The sequence below is a fragment of the Enhydra lutris genome, unplaced genomic scaffold (assembly GCF_002288905.1).
Source record: "Enhydra lutris kenyoni isolate GAN:26980312 unplaced genomic scaffold, ASM228890v2 scaffoldscaffold33, whole genome shotgun sequence".
Taxonomy (NCBI): Eukaryota; Metazoa; Chordata; class Mammalia; order Carnivora; family Mustelidae; genus Enhydra; species Enhydra lutris.
The window spans coordinates 4,413,025-4,431,763 of NW_019154117.1; the positions used below are offsets into that span (position 1 = coordinate 4,413,025).

An 18,739-nucleotide genomic window follows, 5' to 3' on the forward strand; every position below is an offset into this window, starting at 1 on the left:
TGACCTGAGCTGAAGGCAGAGGCTTTAACCCACTGAGCCACCCAGGCGCCCCCATTTGTGTCATTTAAAATTTTTTTTTATCAGTGTTTTTTATTTTTAGAGTGCAGACAGGTCTTTCATCTCCTTGGTTAAGTTTATTTGTACATATGTTGTTATTTTTGGTTCAGTTGTAAATGGGATTGTTTTCTTAATTTCTTTTTCTGCTATTTCATTATTAAATGTATAGAAATGCAGTATTTCTGTATATTGATTTTGTATCCTATGATTTTATTCAATTCTTTGATCAGTTCTAGTAGTTTTTTGGTGGAGTCATTTGGGGTTTTGGTATATGTATGTCATCTGGAAATGGTGACAGTTTTACTTCTTCCTTACCAGTTTGGATGCGTTTTATTGCTGTAGCTAGGACTTCCAGTACTATGTTGAATAAGAGTGGTGAGAGTGGACATTCTTGTCTTGTTCCTTACCTTAGGGGAAGTGCTTTCAGTTTTTCACCATTGCAAATGTTAGCTGTTTCTCAAATATAGATCTGTTACTGAGGTATGTTCCCTCTAAATCTACTTTATTACGGTTTTTATCTTGAATGGATTTTTACTTTGTCAGATGCTTTTTTTGCATTTACTGTAATGGACATTTTTTTTTTTTATAATCATGATTTTTATTCTTTGTCTTGTTGATGTGATGTATCACATTGATTTACAAATATTAAGCCATCACTGCATCCCAGGAATAAGTCCCATTTGATCCTGGTGAATGATTCTTTGGATGTATTATTGGTTCAGGTTGCGTTATTTATTGAGGATTTTGCATCTGTAGTCAGAGATATTGGCCTGTAGTTCTCTTTCTTTTTTGTAGTGTCTTCATCAGCATTAGGGTACTGCGGGCCTCATAGAATGCATTTGGAAGCTTCTCTTTCTGTTTTTTTGGGGATAGTTTATGAAGAATAGATACTCGTTTTTAAATGGTAGACTTTCCCCACAAAGCCATTTGTTTCTGGACTTTTGTTTGTTGGGAATTATTTGATTACCGATTCAGTTTTGTTGCTAATAATAGATCTGTTCGAATTTTCTGTTTCTTCCTGATTAAGTTTTGGGAGGTCATGTGTTTCTAGGAATTTACCCATTTCTTCGGAGTTGTTCAATTTGTTTTGTTTTCATTTGTAGTGGTCATTTGTATTTCTGTTACTTCCCATCTTTCATTTCTGATTTTGAGTTCTTTTTTCCCTCCCTTACCCCCCCCCCCACCACCTTTTACTGAGTCTGGCTAAAGGTTTATCAATTTTGTTGATGTTTTCAAGGAACCAGGTTCTGGTTTCATTGATCTCTTCTGTTTTCGTGGTGGTGGTGGTTTTCTATTTTGTTTATTTCTGCTCTTGCCTTTATTCTTTCCTTTATTCTACTGGGTTTAGGCTTTGTACTTCTTTTTCTAGTTCTTTTAGGTGTAAGGTTAGGTTGTTTATTTTTTGTTTTGTTTTGTTTTGCTTTTGAGGTAGGCCTGTATTGCTATAATCTCTTAGAACTTTTGCTGCATCCCAAAGATGTTGGGCTGGTTGTATTTTTATTTTCATTTGTCTCCATGTATTTTTTTACTTCCTCTCTGATAATTTTAGTTGACCCATTCATTGTTTAGTAGCTTGCTATTTAACCTCTATGTATATTTGTCATTTTCAGATTTATTTTCTTGTGCTTGATTTCTAGTTTCATAGCATTGTGGTTAGAAAAAAATGCATGATACAATTTCAGTATTTTTGAATTTGTTGAGACATAGTATGTGGCCTGACATGATCTAGGGTGTGTTCTCTGTGCACTTGAAAAGACTGTGTACTCTGTCTTAGTAGGAAATGTTCTACATATATCTGTTAGATCCATCTAGTCCAGTGTGTCATTCAAAGCCTAGTATTTCCTTGTTGATTTTCTGTTTCCGTGATCTATCCATTAAAGTAAGTGAGGTGTTTTAGTTCCCTACTATTATTGTATTACTATCAATTGTTTGCTTTATGTTTGTTAATAATCATTTTGTACTCTGGTAAGTGTATGAGGGTGGGAGTCTGCGGGAGAACATGGAGGTGGGGCACAGTGTCAGCAAAGTCTGTGCCAGTCCTCTCTGTGAGGGGAACTGCAGCTGCCTAGGAAGACTGGAGGTGGAGATGGAGGGGGTGAGTCTGCAGGACGTGGGCTTGTGTGTGCTGTTAGGAAGCTAGAGAGTGTTGAACCGTGCTGATTCCCATAGGTGTCCCTGTATCTACGCTGGGAGTTTGGATGTTGGATGACACTCATTAGCTCCTTTGCTCTTAGAGACATCTTCGAAAGATTTCTGCTCTTTTAGTACTTGCTCTGAGATTAGTAAATAAGTATTTTTCTTGTATTCCTCAAGTGTTTTTGGAACTGCTGATTCTATGCCGTAACTCAGCGGGACTGTTTGTTGTGCTGTCTCTTTAAGGGCAGAGACTCAGTTTACTTTTACCCTCCTGCTCTCCCAGAGCCTATCCCACAGATTGTTAAAGTTCCACGTGCTAAGCCCCACTGATTGTAAGACTTGCTAAACCAGTCCCCTCTAGTTTTCAGAGTAAAATGGTATGGGAATTTGTCTTCTTTGGGCAGGTCCCCATGTCTGAGGTGCCTGGAGGGGCATCTGCTCCTCTCTTCTCTCCATACCTTTGCCTTCCTTGTGTGGATAGTTCTGTGGGTCTTTTTGGCTCTAGACCGCATCTCCACCCTTCCTACCCTCCTCATTGGGGCCTCTTGTCTACATTTAGCTGTAGAGAGTCTATTCTGCTAGTCTTGAGATCATTTTCTGGGTTATTTATACTGATGGTGGGTGTTACCTAGTTGTATGCATGGGGCAAGGTGAACACAGTCTATTCCACCATTTCCTCAGAAGTCCTGAAATGCAAATGATTTTTTTATGTTGCTTTTGTGTTATGCAACTTTATTAAGTTTATTAATTATTTATTTTTTAAAAGATTATTTATTTAGCAGATCACAAGTAGGCAGAGAGGCAGGCAGAGAGAGGGGAAGCAGGCTCCCTGCTGAGCAGAGAGCCTGGTGTGGGGCTCATCCCAGGACCCCTGAGATCATGACCTGAGCTGAAGGCAGAGGCTTAACCCACTGAGCCACACAGGAGCCCCTTTGTGCCCTATTATTTGAGAGTTGTTTGTTTGTTTGTTTTAATGAAAGGATGTTGAATTTTGTCCAGTGTTTTTTCTGCATCTGTTGAAATAATGGGATTCTTAGATTTTGTTCTATTAACACAATGTATTGTATTGGTTGATTTGCATATGTTGAACCTTCCTTGTATCCCAGTGATAAATCTTACTGGATCAGGTTATAGGGTGGAAAATACATTGAAAAGATGTGGAGAAATAGTTAAAAGTCATTAAACAGCCCCAGGAGTACAAAAATACACAGCAGTTGTAAAGAATTAGATCTGCGTGTACCACTGTTTTGCTTTTGCACCTTTGTCATCAGTTGGCCATTCTCTTGTGGGACTGTTTTGAGTTCTTTGCTCTGTGTTTGTCCCTTTTCTAACACCACATTGTCTTGGTTACTGTAGCTACAGAGTTTCTTTTTCAAAATTTCAAAGCTGCTACACTCCTACCATACAGGTTTTAGTATCTGTATATATATGTATACAAAGATCCTGCTGGGATTTTGTGAAGATTACACTAAATCTCTGGATCGGTTTTGAGGAACTAACATCTTTGCCATGCTGCCTTTCCAGTTACATGGGTCTTGTTTAAGTTCCGTCATTAGTGTTTTATAGTCTGCATACAGATCCTTAACATATTTTGTTAGATTTAATCCTGATTTGGGGGGAAGCTATTATTAAATTTTTTAAAAACAAGACTTTTTTTTTTAACTGCTAAGTAAATTTTATGTATCTATATCTGTATATATCACATTACTTTGTCCATTAAGGCATTGAAAGAACCTTAGATTGTTTCTGTATCTTGGATATTGTAAGTAATGCTGCAAACAAAATGGGGATGCAAGTATCTTTTCAAGTTAGTGTTTTTGTTTTCTTCAGATAATACACAGAAGGGAGTTTGCTGGATTATGTGATAGTTCTATTTTTATTTATTTATTTATTTATTAAGAAAACTGCATGCTGTTTCCCATTGTGGCTGCACCAATTTACATTCCCACCAATAGTGAGCACATGTTCCCTTTTTTCAGTGTTCTTGCCAACATGTTATTTTATTTTCCTTATAATAGCCATTCTGACAGGTATGAAGTGATAGCTCATTGTGGTTTTGATTTGCATTTTCCTGATGATTCATGACATTGAGAGTCATGTACTTGTTGGCAGTCTTTAAGTCTTTATTTATTATCAAGACTGACATTGAGCTTACTGCTTCTAGGAGATTTATAGTTTTAGGTTCTACATTTAAGTTTTTAATCTACTTTCAGTTAATTTTTGTGAACAGTGTAATATAGTTGTCCAGTTTCATTATTCTGCATGTCGCTGTCCTCCTTTCCAAAAACATTGATTTAACAGTGTATTTTCTATGGGTGCTTGGGTGACTCAGTTGGTTAAGTGTCTGCCTACAGCTCAGGTCATGATCCCAGGATCCTGGAATCGAGCCCCATATTGGTCTCCCTGCTTAGCCTCAGCGGGGAGTCTGCTTCTCCCTCTCCTTCTGCCTGCCACTCCCCCTGGTTGTACTCTCTCTGTCAAATATATAAATAAAATCTTAAAAAAAAAACCCCAAACCAGTCTGTATTTCCCAATTGTTTATTTCTAGCTCCTTGATCATAAATTAATTGGCTCTTTATGAGAGGGTTAATTTCTGGGCTCTCTGTTGTGTTCCACTGACCTATATGTGCCTGTTTTTATGTCAATACCATACGATTTGATTACTATACTTCTACAGTATTGTTTGAAGTCAGGGAGTGTGATATTCCAGATTTGTTGGTTTTTCGCAAGGTTCCTTTGCATCTTTGGGATCGTCTGTGGTTTTAGGATTTTAGGATTGCTTATTTCTGTGAAAAACACAGTCGGAATTTTATTGGGGATTGTGTAGAATTTGAAGATTGGTTTGGATAGTATGCATATTTTACAGTTCTTCCAGCCCATGAACATTGAGTATCTTTCCATTTATTTGTCTTCAGTTTATTTCAGCAGTGTCTTATTACAGTTTCAAGTGTACAGTTCTTTCACCTTTTTTTTTTTTTTTAAGATTTTATTTATTTGAGGGGGGAAGAGAGAGAGAAAGTTGGGTTTGATCTCAAAATGACCTGAACTGAAATCAAGAGTCAGATGCTCAACTGAGCCATCCAGGTGCCCTGGTCTTTCACCTTCTTAAATTTCTCCCTAATTGTATTCACTTTGGTGTAGTTGTAGATGGAACTGTTTTAATTTTTCTGATAGTTCATTATTAATGTATAGAACTAACAGGGTTTTTCTGGTATATTGATTTTATATCCTGCAGCTTTCCTGGATTCTTTATTTTGTTTACAGTCTTTAAGGTTGTCTCTATGTAATATGTCATCTAAAAATAGTGACAGTTTTACTTCTTCCTTTCCAGTTTGGAGGCCTGTTATTTCTTGCCTAGTTGCTTACATGAGACTTTCAATAATATGTTGAATAAAAGTGACAAGAGTATTTTTAATATTCTCAGTTTTAGTAGGATGTTATTTGTGGGCTTGTGACATACATGCTTTATTTTGTTGAGATACATTTCCTCTATATGCTCTTGTCATAAATGTTGAATTTTTAAAATTTTTTTTCTGCATCTGTTCAGTTGATCATACAATTCTTACTTTGTAAATGAAATTATTTAATTTTCTAATTGTTTATTGCTAATATATAGAAGTATAGTTTTTTCCCACTTAAATCCAAGTATCCCATGAGACTTAAACACTTAAGTTTTTTATTTTAATTTCAGTATTGATAACTACAGTGTTATATTAGTGTCAGGTGTACAACATAGTGATTCAGCTATTCTGTACGTTACACAGTGCTTATCATAATAATTTTGCTCTTTAATCCCTGTCATCTATTTCACAACCCCCCTCTTCTGCTAACCATCAGTTAGTTCTCTTTAGTTATGAATCTTTTTCTTGGTTTGTCTCTCTTTTGTTTTCTCCTTTGCTCATTTGTTTTCTTTCTTAAATTCCAAATATGAGTGAAATCATATGGTATTTGTCTTTCTCTGACTTATTTCATTTAGCATTATACTGTCTAACTTCATCTATGTTGTTACAAAGGGCTAGATACTCTTTTTTGTGGCTGAATAATACCCCATCGTGTGTGTGTGTGTGTGTGCGCGCGTGCGCGCGCGCATGTGCATACACCACTCTTTATCCATTCATCTATGGATGGACACTTGGGCTGCTCCTATAATTTAGCTATTGCAAATAATGTTACTAAACAGGGGTACATGTATCTCTTCAAATTAGTGTTTTTGTATTTCGGGGGTAAATACCCAGTAATGCATTTACTGGATCATATAATAATTCTGTTTTTAACTTTTTAAAAAATTTATTTATTAGAGAGTGAGAGAGAACATGAACAAGGGGAAGGAGTGGAGGGAGAGGGAGAAGCAGACTTCCCACTGAGCAGGGAGTCCAATGTAGGGCACATTCCCAGGACCCTTGACCTGAGCTGAAGGCAGATGCTTAACCAACTGAGCCACTCAGGTGCCCCTCTATTTTTAACTTTTTGAAGAACCTCCATTTTGTTTTCCATAGTTGTTGCACCAGCTTGCATTTTTACCAACAGTGTATGAGGGTTCCTTTTTTCCACATGCTTGCCAAGGCTTACTGTTTCTTGTTTTTTTGATTTTAGCTCTTCTGACAAGTGTGAAGTGATACCTCATTTTGATTTTGACTTGTATTTCTTTGATGATAAATAATGTTGAGCGTCTTTTCATGTGTCCATTGGCTATCTGTATGTCTTTGGAGAAATGTCTGTTCATGTTGTCTGCCCATTTTTGGATTTTTTGGGGTGGGTTGTTGAATTGTAGGAGTTGATAATTTTCAGTTTATTTTTGTGTGGTGCAAGGGAATTGTCTATTTTTATTATTATTATTATTTTTAAGATTTACCCATCCACTTTAAAGAACGGGGGGAGGGGCAGAGTGAGAGGGAAAGAATATGAAGCCGACTCTGTGCTGAGCATAGACTTTAGTGCACGGCTGTATTCTCACGACCCTGAATTCATGACCTGAGCTGAAACCAAGAGTTGGACATTTAACTGACTGAGCCACCCAGGCACCCCTAGTTTTATTCTTTTACATGTAGCTAGCTGTCCAGTTTTCCTAAGACCATTTGTTAGAAGAAACTGGTTTTTCCCTATTGTGTATTTTTTCCTGCTTTGTTGAGGATTAATTGACTATATAATTGTAGATTTATTTCTGGGCACTCCATTCTGTTCCATTGATCTATTTGTCTGTTTTTGTACCAGTACCATACTGCTTTGATTGCTGCAGCTTTGTATTATATCTTGAACTCTAGGATTGTAATAGCTCCAGTTTGTTCTTTAAGATTGCTTTGGCTGTTTGGGGTCTTTTGTTGGTCCAGCTAAATTTTAGGATTGTTGGCTGTAGTTCTGTGAAAAATGCCGTTGGTATTTTGGTAGGGGTTGCATTAAATTTGTAAACTGCTTTGGGCAGTACATTTTAACCTTGTTTGTTCTTCCAATTCAAGTGCATGGAATGTCTTTTCGTTTCTTTGTGTCTCTCTAATTTTTTCCTAAGTGTTTTATAGTTTTCAGAGTACAGATCTTTCACCTCTTTTGTTAAGTTCATTCCTTGGTATTTATTTTATCTTTTTTTTTTTTTTTTTTTGGTGCAATTGTAAATGGAATTTTCTTAATTTCTTTCTCTACTGCTTCATTATTGGTGTATAGAAAAGCAATAAATTTCTGTACATTGATTTTGTATCCTGTGACCTTACTGAATTCATTGAGTAGTTCTGGTTGTTTTTTGGTGGTCTTTTGCATTTTCTAGATATAGTATCATGTCATCTGCAAATAGTGAAAGTTTTACTTTTTTTTTTTAATTTTTATTTATTTATTTGACACAGAGAGAAATCACAAGTAGGCAGAGATACTATAGGCAGAGGGAAGCAGACTCCCCACTAAGCAGAGAGCCTGATGCGAGCCTCGATCCCAGGACTGTGAGATCATGACCCGAGCCAAAGGCAGAGGCTTAACACACTGAGCCACCCAGGCGCCCCAAGTTTTACTTTTCTTTATTTGGATGCATTTTACTTCTTTTCGTTGTCTAATTGCCGTGGCTAGGACTTCAGTACTGTATTGAATAAAAGAGATGAGAGTGGACATCCTTGTATTGTTCCTAATATTAGCATAGAAGTTCTCAGCTTTTTCCCATTGTGTATGATGTTTGCTGCAGGTTTTTCATGTAAGACCCTTATTATGTTATGTTTTCTCTAAACCTACTTTGTTGAGGTTTCTTACCATGAATGGACATTGTACTTTTTCAGATATCTTTTCTTTATTTATTGGAAAGGTCATTTTTTTTAATCCTTTCTCTTATTGATGTGATATATCACATTGATTGATTTGTGAATATTGAACTACTCTTACATCCTGGGAATAAATCCCACCTGATTGTGGTGAATGCTTTTAAAAAAGTTTTTACATTTTTAAAAGATTTTTATTAGAGAGTGAGTGAGCAAACAAGGGGCGGGGCAGTGGGAGAGGGAGACACGCTGACTCCCCATAGAGCAGAGCCCAGTGTGGGCTTGATCCAGGACCCTGAGATCATGACTGAGCTGAAATCAAGAGTCAGATGCCCAGTCAACTGATTGAGCCCCCTGAATGATTTTTTACATGAATTGTTCAGTTTGGTTTGCTAGTATTTTGTTGAGGATATTTGGATTTATAGTCATGAGAAATATGGACTTGTTTGTTCTTTTTTTGTGGGGTGGGGGGTGGTTTCTTTTCTCGTTTTGGTATCAGGGTAATGCTGGTCCCGTAGAATGAATTTGGAAGTTTTCCTTTCTCTTCTATTTTTGGGAATAGTTTGAGAAGAGAAGAGAAACTCTTAATAGAAACTTTTTTATTTTTAAAATAAATTTACTTATTTGAGAGAGTGAGTGTGCGTGCACATGAGGCAGGGAAAGAGGAACAGAGGGAGAGAGACAGACTCTCTCTTGAGCACAGAGACTGACGTGGGGCTCCATCCCATGACGGAGATCATGACCTGAGTGGAAATCAAGAGACGCTCAACCGACTGAGCCACCCAGGTGCCCGGTAAAACTGTTCTTTAAATGTTTGTTAGAATTCACCTAGTTTGAGAAGAAAAGAGAAGAGAAACTCTTAAAAAGAGAGACTCTTCGTTTTTTGTTAGAATTCACCTGTGAAGCAGTCTGGTCCTGGACTTTTGTTTGTTGGGAGTTCTTGATTACTGATTCAATTTAATTACTGGTGATTGCTCTGTTCATATTTCTGTTTCTTCCTGCTTCAGTTTTGGTATGTTTCTAGGAATTTGTCCATTTCTTTAGGCTGTCCTATATATTGGTGTGCAGTTTTTCATTATCATCTCTTAAAATTGTTTTTATTTCTGTGGAGTTAGTTATTTCTCTCTCATTTGTGATTTTGTTTATTTGGATCCTTTCTCTTTTTGATAAGTTTGGCTAGGGGTTTATAAATTTTTTTTTTTAAGATTTTATTGATTTGACAGAGATCACAAGTAGACAGAGAGGCAGGGAGAGAGAGAGGAGGAAGCAGAGAGCTTCTCAGCAGAGAGCATGATGCGGGGCTCGATCCCAGGTCCCTGTGATCATGACCTGAGCTGAAGGCGGAGGCTTAACCCTCTGAGCTACCCGGGCGCCCCAGGGTTTATCAGTTTTAACAAAGAAGCAGCTACTGGTTTATTGATCTGTTGGGGTTTTTTTGTTTTGTTTTGTTTTTTAGTTTCTATATCATTTATTTCTGCTTGATTCTTTTTTTTTTTTTTAAGATTTTATTTATTTATTTGACAGAGATCACAAGTAGGCAGAGAGGCAGGCAGAGAGAGAGAGGAGGGGAAGCAGGCTCGCCGGTGAACAGAGAGCCTGATGCGGGGCTCGATCCCAGGACCCTGGGACCATGACCAGAGCTGAAGGCAGAGGCTTTAATCCACTGAGCCACCCAGGCGCCCCCTATTTCTGCTTGATTCTTTATTGTTTCCTTTCTTCTGCTGGTTTTAGGCTTCCCTTGTTCTTTTTTTTAGTTCCTAGGTGTAAGGTTAAGTTGTGTATTTGAGATTTTTCTTGCTTTTTGAGGTATGCCTGTATTGCTATATACTTCCTTCTTAAGCCCACTTTAACTGGGGTACCTGGGTAGGTTAGTTGGTTAAGCGTCTGACTTTTGGTTTCGGCTCAGGTCATGATCTCCCAGCTTTTGGATTGAGCCCCACATTGGCTCTGTGTCCAGTGTGGTGTCTGTTTCAGATTCTTTCTCTCTCACAAATAAAATACACATTTTTTAAAGACCATTTTTACTGCATCCCAAAGGTTTTTGGACCATTGAATATTCATTTTTATCTCTTTGTATTTAATTTTTAAAAATTTCTTCTTTGGTTTCCTGGTTGACCCATTCATCGTTTAGTAGCATGTTGTTTAACCTCAGCGTATTTGTGCTCTTTCCAGTGGTTGACTTCCAGTTTCATAGCATTATGGTCAGAAAAGGTGCATGGTTATGACTTAAGTCTTTTTGTTTGTTGAGGCCTGTTTTGTGACCTAATATGTGATCTTTTCTGGAGAATGTCCCGTGTATACTGGAGAATAATTTGTATTATGCTGCTTTCAGATGGAATGTTCTGATTATATCTGTTAATTCCATCTGTTCCAGTGTGTTATGTAAAGCTATTGTTTCCTTGTTGATTTTCTGTGTAGGTGATCTCTGTCCATTGATGTAATTGGGGTCTTAAAGTGCCCTACTATTATTTGGGTGCTCCCATATTTGGTGCATAAATATTTATGATTGTGTCTTCTTATTGAGTAGTCCCTTTTATTATGATATAGTACCCTTTTTTCATTTCTTGTTGCAGTCTCTGTTTCAAAGTCTTGTTTGTCCAATATAAGTATTAAAACTCCAGTTTTCTTTTGACATCCAATTTCATGATAAATGTTTCTTCATCCCCTTTTTTAAAGAAAATATTTTATTTATTTATTTGAGAGAGGGAGCACAGGGGGGCAGGACAGAGGGAGAGGCAGACTCCCCACTGAACAGGGAGCCAGACTCGGGGCTCAGTCCCAGGACCCCGAGATCATGACCTGAGCCGAAGTCAGACACTTAACCACCTGAGCCACCTAGGCATGCCTTCATCCCTTAACTTTCAATCTGCACTGGCGTTGGGTCTGAAATGAGTCTTGTAGGCAGTATTTAGATAGGTCTTTTTTTTTTTTTTTAAGATTTTATTTATTTATTTGACAGAGAGATCACAAGCAGGCAGAGAGAGAGGAGGAAGCAGGCTCCCCACTGAGCAGAGAGCCTGACGCGGGGCTCGATCCCAGGACTCTGAGATCATGACCTGAGCCGAAGGCAGCGGCCTAACCCACTGAGCCACCCAGGCGCCCCAGGTCTTTTTTAACCATCCGGACACTGTACATCTTTTGATTAGAGTGTTTAGTCCATTTATATTCAGAGTAGTTATTGATATATATGTGTTTATTGCCATTTTATTACACCTTTTCTCATTGTTTCTGGAGATTTTCTTCGTTTTTGGTTTTTTTTTTAAATTCAGTTAGTCAACATATAGTACATCATTAGTTTCAGATGTAGAGTTCAGTAATTCATCAGTTGCATGTAACATACAGTGCTCATCACATCATGTGTCCTCAGTGCCTATCACCCTGGCAACCCTCAGTTTGTTTCTGTAGTTAAGAGTCTCTCATGGTTTGTCTCCCTCTCTGTATGAAGGTTCCCCTTTCTTCACATCCTCACCAACATCTGTCATTTCCTGACTTGTTCATTTTAGCCATTTTGGTTGGTGTGAGGTGGTATCTCATTGTGGTTTTGATTTGTATTTCCCTGATGCTGAGTAATGTGGAGCATTTTCTCATGTGTCTCTTGGCCATTTGTATGTCCTCTTGGGAAAAATCTGTGTTCACGTCTTCTGCCCATTTCTTGACTGGATTATTTGTGTGTGTGTGTGTGTGTGGTTTTTTTTTTTTTTTGGGGGGGGTGTTGAGTTTGAAAAGTTCTTGTAGATCTTAGATATTAGCACTTTATCTGATATGTCATTTGCAATTATCTTCTCCCATTCTGTAGGTTGTCTTTTAATTCTGTTGATTGTTCCCTTTGCTGTGCAGAAGGTTCTTATCTTGATGAAGCCCCAAAAGTTCATTTTTGGTATTTTATTCCCCTTGCCTTTGGAGATGTGTCTAGCAAGAAGTTGCTGCAGCCAAGGTCATAGAGGTCGTAGAGGTTGCTGCCTGTGTTCTTCTCTAGGATTTTGGTGGATTCCGGTCTCAAATTTAGGTCTTTTATCCATTTTGAGTTTATCTTTGTGTATGGTGTAAGAAAATGGTCCAGTTTCATTCTTCTACACGTGGCTGTCCAGTTTTCCCAACACCATTTGTTGAAGAGACTGTCCATTTCCCATTGGATATTCTTTTCTGCTTTGTCAAAAATCAACTGACCAGGAGCACCTGGGTGGCTCAGTCATTAAGTGTCTGCCTTCAGCTCAGGTCCTGATTCCAGGGTCCTGGGATCGAGCCCCGCTTCAGGCTCCTTGCTCAGCGGGAAGGCTACTTCTCCCTTTCCCACTCTCCCTGCTTGTGTTCCCTCTCTCACTATCTCTTTCTGTCAAATAAATAAATAAAATCTTTTTTAAAAAAATAAGCTGACCATATAGTTGAGGGTCCATTTCTGGGTACTCTTTCTCATCTTTGTCACTTTTGATCTTTGCACTCAGAGTCCTTTTAATATTTATTGCAGGGCTTGTTTCATGGTTATGAACTTCTTCAGTATTTGTTTGGGAAACTTTGTCTCCTCCTATTCTGAATTATAGCCTTGCTGGATAGATTATTCTTGGCTGTAGAATTTCCCCATTCAGGACTTTGTATATATTATGCTACTCCCTTCTGGCTTGCCGAGTTTCTTTTGAGAAATCTCCAGCGAGCCCTATGGGTTTTCCCTTGTAAGTTAAGGACTTTTGTTTTGCTGCTTTGAAGATTTTTTTTGTCACTGTATTTTGCAAATTTAAGTACAACATATCTTGGTGTTGGCCTGCTTTTTTGTTGATTTTGATGGGAGTTCTCTGGGCCTCCTGGATCTGGATGTCTGTTTCCTTCCTCAGGAAAGCTTTTAGTTATCATTTCTTTAAATAAATTTTCTACCCCTTTTTCTTCTAGGATCCGTGTAATATGAATGCTACTACACTTGGTTGACTGACTTCCCTAGCTTTGTTCTCAATCTGCATAACTTTTTTGTTTCTGGCTTTCTCAGCTTACTTTCCTTTATTCTGTTTTTCCCTGCTTCATCTAGCTTGCTGTTTATTCCATCAAGTGTATTTTTAATTTCATTTATTATGTTTATCATCTATGATTGGTTCTTTTTTCTTTCTTTGTTAAGGGTAACACCTTTGTTAAGTCCTCCACTCTCTTCTCAAGTTCAGTGAATGTCTTTATAATCCTTATTTTAAATTCTTTATCAGGCATATTACTTATCTCCATTTAGTGTAGGTCTCTTGTAGTTTTGTCCTGTTTTTTCATTTGTGACATACTCCTCTGTCTCTGTTTCTGTGTATTAGGAGAGTTGGCTGTGTCTCCTGCTCTTGAGGGTGATGGCCTTAGGAGGAGGTCCTGTAGTGCCCTGCAGTGCAGTGTCTCCTGTTGCCCAGGGCCAGGTGCTTCAGGGAGTGCCTCCTGCATGTGTTTCCGGTGTGCTGGTTGCTTTGTCCTTCACTCCCGTTGTCTGCAGAGGCTCTTTGTGTGTTGTGGGTAGTGTTTGGACCCAGCTCCAGTATGGCACATATTAACAAGGTGTGTGCTTGTCTGTTTGCCAAGTGAAACCTTTTGCTGCTGGCACCAAAGCCCTGCAAAATGTATGGTTTGGAAAGGTGGTGTTGGTGGGGTTTGTACCAGTCTTCTTAGGAAGGGGGACTCACAGCGGCTGGACTGAGGCAAGCATGACTGGGAAGGGAGGATCCACTGTGGAGCGGGTGGGTGGGACTTGGTGTAAGCAAATTAGGGAGTGAATGTCAGTACTGCTCTGGTTTATGGTGAGGGGCAGGGGAGAGAAATAGCACCTGCCAGCTCCTCTCTTCTGGAGGGATCTCCGCACCTCTCCTGTGCATTCTCTGGGATTCCCTCCTGTCTGCCCCCATGCAGTATCTCGCTGCTCTTAGTGGTGATGTGGCTTTAAGGGGCAGGGGCTGAGCTTCCTAATGCCCTGTTGGCTCTCCCGGAGCCAAGCCTGCTGATTTTTAAAATTCTAGGCTTTAAATCCCATTGGTTCTAAGAACTCACAAAATTTGGCCCCTTACTTTCAAATCCAGTGGTTATGGGGATCTGTCTTCCCCGGGCTCCCTGGCATGACAGTCTGCTTTTCTCCCTTCTCCATGCCCCTCCTGACCAGAGATGACTGGAGTATGTTTTTGCACCCAAGCCATGTGTCTTCCCTTTCTAACCTTCTTAAATGTGGTCTTTTCTCGAACTTTAGTTGTGGAGTTTGTTCTGCCAGTCTTCATGTCATTTTCTGGGTTATTTATGCTGCTGTGTTATCCATTTGTATCCCTGGGACAAGGGGAACATAGGGTCCTTCTACTCGACCATCTTCCCAGCTTCCCCCTCCATGAGACTTTTAAAAACAGCTTTAGTGTCATTGATATAGGTATTTTACACACACACGCTTGATGTTCATGATGTGTATTGTTTTTTTGTGTTTTTTTTTTTAAAGATTTTATTTATTTATTTGACAGAGAGATCACAAGCAGGCAGAGAGGCAGGCAGAGAGAGAGGAGGAAGCAGGCTCCCCTAGAGAGCAGAGAGCCCAATGCGGGGCTCGATCCCAGGACTCTGAGATCATGACCTGAGCCGAAGGCAGCGGCTTAACCCACTGAGCCACCCAGGCGCCCCCATGCTGTGTATTGTAATGTAGCCGTTATCTCATGGTTTCAAGCTCTATAAGCTTGTGAACTTTAGCTGTTTTATACAAAAATATATGGTCATGTTCAATTTTAGTCAAAAGAAAAAGTAAGAATCCAAAACAAAAAAGCCCCAAACCTTAAAGAATGGAGTTCTAATGGGGCAGTATGTGCTTTGCATGAGACAGTAAACGGTGCTGTCTCTCAGAGCCAGAATACGAGGGTTTCAAACTAAGGCAGTGCATAGATTTTCCTTACCATCACACCTAAACCGTCTGCACTTCTGAGAGCAGCTGCTGGGGCGAACATGGGTAATACTGCAACAAGGGGACACAGCTGTGGTCCCGCTGCACTGAGGAGGAGACTGTCACTTGGCCTTCTCAGGCCAATGGCTTGCTGACATCAGTGGGTGAAAGGAGTGCTCTGTCTGGAACCCAGGGAGCTCTCGGAGACACCTCTCAGTATGTCTGGCCCGTGGACAACAGGGTTTGAGCTGCACAGGTCCACTTTACGTGGACTTTTTATGAAGTGATACTGTAAATGTATTTTAAGATTTCTTAACATTTTCTTTTTTCTAGTTCACTTTATTCTAAGAATGCAGTATGTAATACATTTAACATACAAAATATGTGTTAATTGGCTTACTGGTAAGGCTTCTGGTTAAGAGTAGGTGATCAATAGTTTAGTTTTTGGTGCGTCAGGATATATGCAGATTTTCGGCTGCACAGGGGGTTGGCTCCCTTACCCCCAAGTACTAATGCCCAGTGGCAGAGTTAGGGAAAAACAAAAGCTTCCGGGAAAAGGGCATAACTGTGAAGATCCAGATCCTTTAGCAGATGCAGATCAGGATCACGGGGGAGGTGCTGGTGGGGATCAGAAGTTCACGGATGTGTAGCGTGTAGCAGGCATGTTGAGGGCTCCAGTCCTTGTCTCTTAGTTCCACCCTGTCCTTTACTTGGCACAGCTGTTCTGTTGTAGCAGGCTCTGTGCTAGCCCATAAAGGATGCTAGACAGAAGCCGCGAAAGGAAGCAGAGGAGGAGGGACGGACTGACTCCTTCCTGTCTTCCATTTCCCACAGCTTCATTCTGATGGCGCTTCTCCACGCTGGTAGGGGCGGTTCTTCCTGAGAGCAGCAGCCAAGCCCAGTCTGCGGCGTCCCCAGCCCGGGCAGAACCAGGTACACTGTCAGCCCCAACCACTGGCCCCTAGAACTTACTGCCAAGCCCAGAAATTCCACACTGGCCAGGTGGCAGCCCTTTTCCATACGACTGCTGTAGTCACTGAGTGGTGAACGCTCTCTTCCCTCGGCCCAGGGAAACTGCATTTTGTTACCCCCGATTCCATGGAATCCTAGTTCTCAGCCTGTGGTCCATGACCAGCAGTGTCACGTCCTCCTGGGAACATGCTAGAAATGCAGATATTCTCAGGCTCCACCCGGTCTATTGAGTCAGTAACTCCGATGCCCGATCAGGAATCTGCTCCCCAAGCCCTCCTAACGCACGCTGACGTCTGAGAACCACTGCCTTAGAGTCAGCTTGCTCTTCTGGTTGCCTCGTTAATGATTCTTTTCATTAAATTCTGTTTAAATAACTGGTGTAGGATACCCTCATACAGTAGCATTCTACCAGAATGTTTAAATATGCGTCAGTACCAATCTTTCTTATGCCCTTTGAGAAAAAAGAAAAGGGAACTTCTCCCATCTCATTCTGCATGGAGTGCATTACCTCAGATATCACTAGCAAACACGACTATCCCTAAGGACATAGATGTAAAAATCCTAAAACAACAAGAAAAATAATTAGTGCTTTGCATCCAGCATCCTATCAAAGTGGTTAAACAACATGACGAAGTGGGAAATTCATCTTAGTAATTAATGCGAGTGTGGATCAGCCTAAGATCAGTTCGTGTAAGAACCAGATTAGCAGAATGAAGAGTAAACCAGTCATCTGAGTGCAGAAAAAGCCTTTAACAGAATCTAACATGCTTTCCTAATTACAAAATAGAAAACAAAAAACAACACCCAACAGACCAGGAAGAGAGGGGGAATGTCCCACAACATGATGAAGGGAATCGATGAAAAACCTCCAGCTAGTATCATACTCGGGGGTGAAGAGCTGGAAGATTTCTCCCTGGAATCAGGAGTAAGACAAGTGTGCTTGCTTTAGCCACTGCTCAGCACTGTAAGTTTTAGCCAGAAAATTAGGCAAAAATAACTAAAAAACATCTAAATGGGAAAGGAAGAAACCTCTGTTTGGAGAGGATGTGATCTAAAACACACTAAAATAAAAAACCCTGATGAATCCACCCAAAAAAAGAACTACTGGTGCCAGGATACACGGTCAACACTATAATCAGTTGTATTTGCACACTGGCAGCGAACGGTCTGAATCACCAGAGAGCCCAGGAGCACGCCTCGAACAGCTGAGGGACTGTTCAGACGGCAGCGCTGCCCACCGCGGTCTGCAGGTTCAGCGCAACCCGTCAGAATGCCTCCCCCCGCCGGAAGTGGAAAAGCGGACTTTAAATTTCGTATGAAACAGACACTGAATAGCCAAAACAGTGTTTAAAGAACAAAGCTGGAGGACTCACACTTGCTGATCTCAGAGCTTACTACTGTGAACCTGGCTGCCGAAGCCATGTGGAGCCGGCAGAAGAACAGGCCGGTGGGACAGAATTCACCACACGCGCGCTTCATTGTTCATCAGAGTTTTGACAGCACTGCCGACACCTTCAGTGGGGAAAGGATCTCCAGCAAGTGGTGTTGAGATCACGGAGTAGTCAGTCATTCACATGAAAGAGACTGATACTGAAATCCTATCCCACGTCACGTATAAAAAGTAATTCAAGATGGGTCAAAGACAAAGCATAAAACTTAGGAAATGTGGGTGAATTTTCGTGACCTTGTATTTGGTAGAGAATTCTTAGATATGGCAATAAAATTGAAAAGAGAAGTTGGACTTCATCAAAACTAAAACTTTTTAAAAAGATTTTATTTATTTTAGAGAAGGAGACGGGAGGGGGAGAAAGAGAATCTCGAGCAGACACCTTCCCCCCCACCCCACCCCTGAGTGTGTAACGTGACATGGGGCTTAATTTCACAACCCTGAGAGGATGACCTGAGCCAAAACCAAGGTCCAGTGCTCAACTGACTGAGCCACCAAGACACCCCAAATTAAAACTTTTCGAGGACATCAAGTAAGAGAAAAGACAACCCACAGAAGGAGAGAAAATATTCACCAAGAGTCTAGTATCCAGAGTATATGAAGAACTCTTAGAACTCAACAACAGAACAACATCCCCAAAAAACAACATCCTTATTCAAAAATAGGTAATGGACTTGGATAGACATTTCTCCACAGAAAATATACATCTGGCCAACAACACATGAAAAGATGCTCAACGTAACTAGTCATCAGGGAAATGGAGATCCAAACCCCTATGAGGTACCACTTTAAAACAACCTGAATATCTGTAAATGACAAAACAGAGAACAAGTGCTGGTAAGGATATGGAGAAACTGAAGCCTCCTACATTACTGACGGGAACCTAAAATGTGCAGCTGCCATGAAAAAGACTTTGGTGGTTCCTGAAATGGTTAAACAGTTACCATATAAACCAGCAATTTCAGTCTGTCACATACCTAAGAACTGAAAGCACGTTCACATAAAACTTGGACAAGATCGTCATACTATCGTTATTCA

General features: G+C 40.1%; 1 long non-coding RNA gene across 1 annotated transcript in view; it reads left to right on the forward strand.

Moving 5' to 3' along the window:
* Positions 1 to 18,739, forward strand: part of LOC111153644 — a 30,450-nt gene that overhangs the window by 6,562 nt on the left and 5,149 nt on the right. Inside the window, exon 2 of the long non-coding RNA XR_002641019.1 lies at positions 16,117 to 16,215. This is a non-coding gene — a long non-coding RNA (uncharacterized LOC111153644). The remainder of the gene's footprint in view (positions 1 to 16,116; positions 16,216 to 18,739) is intronic.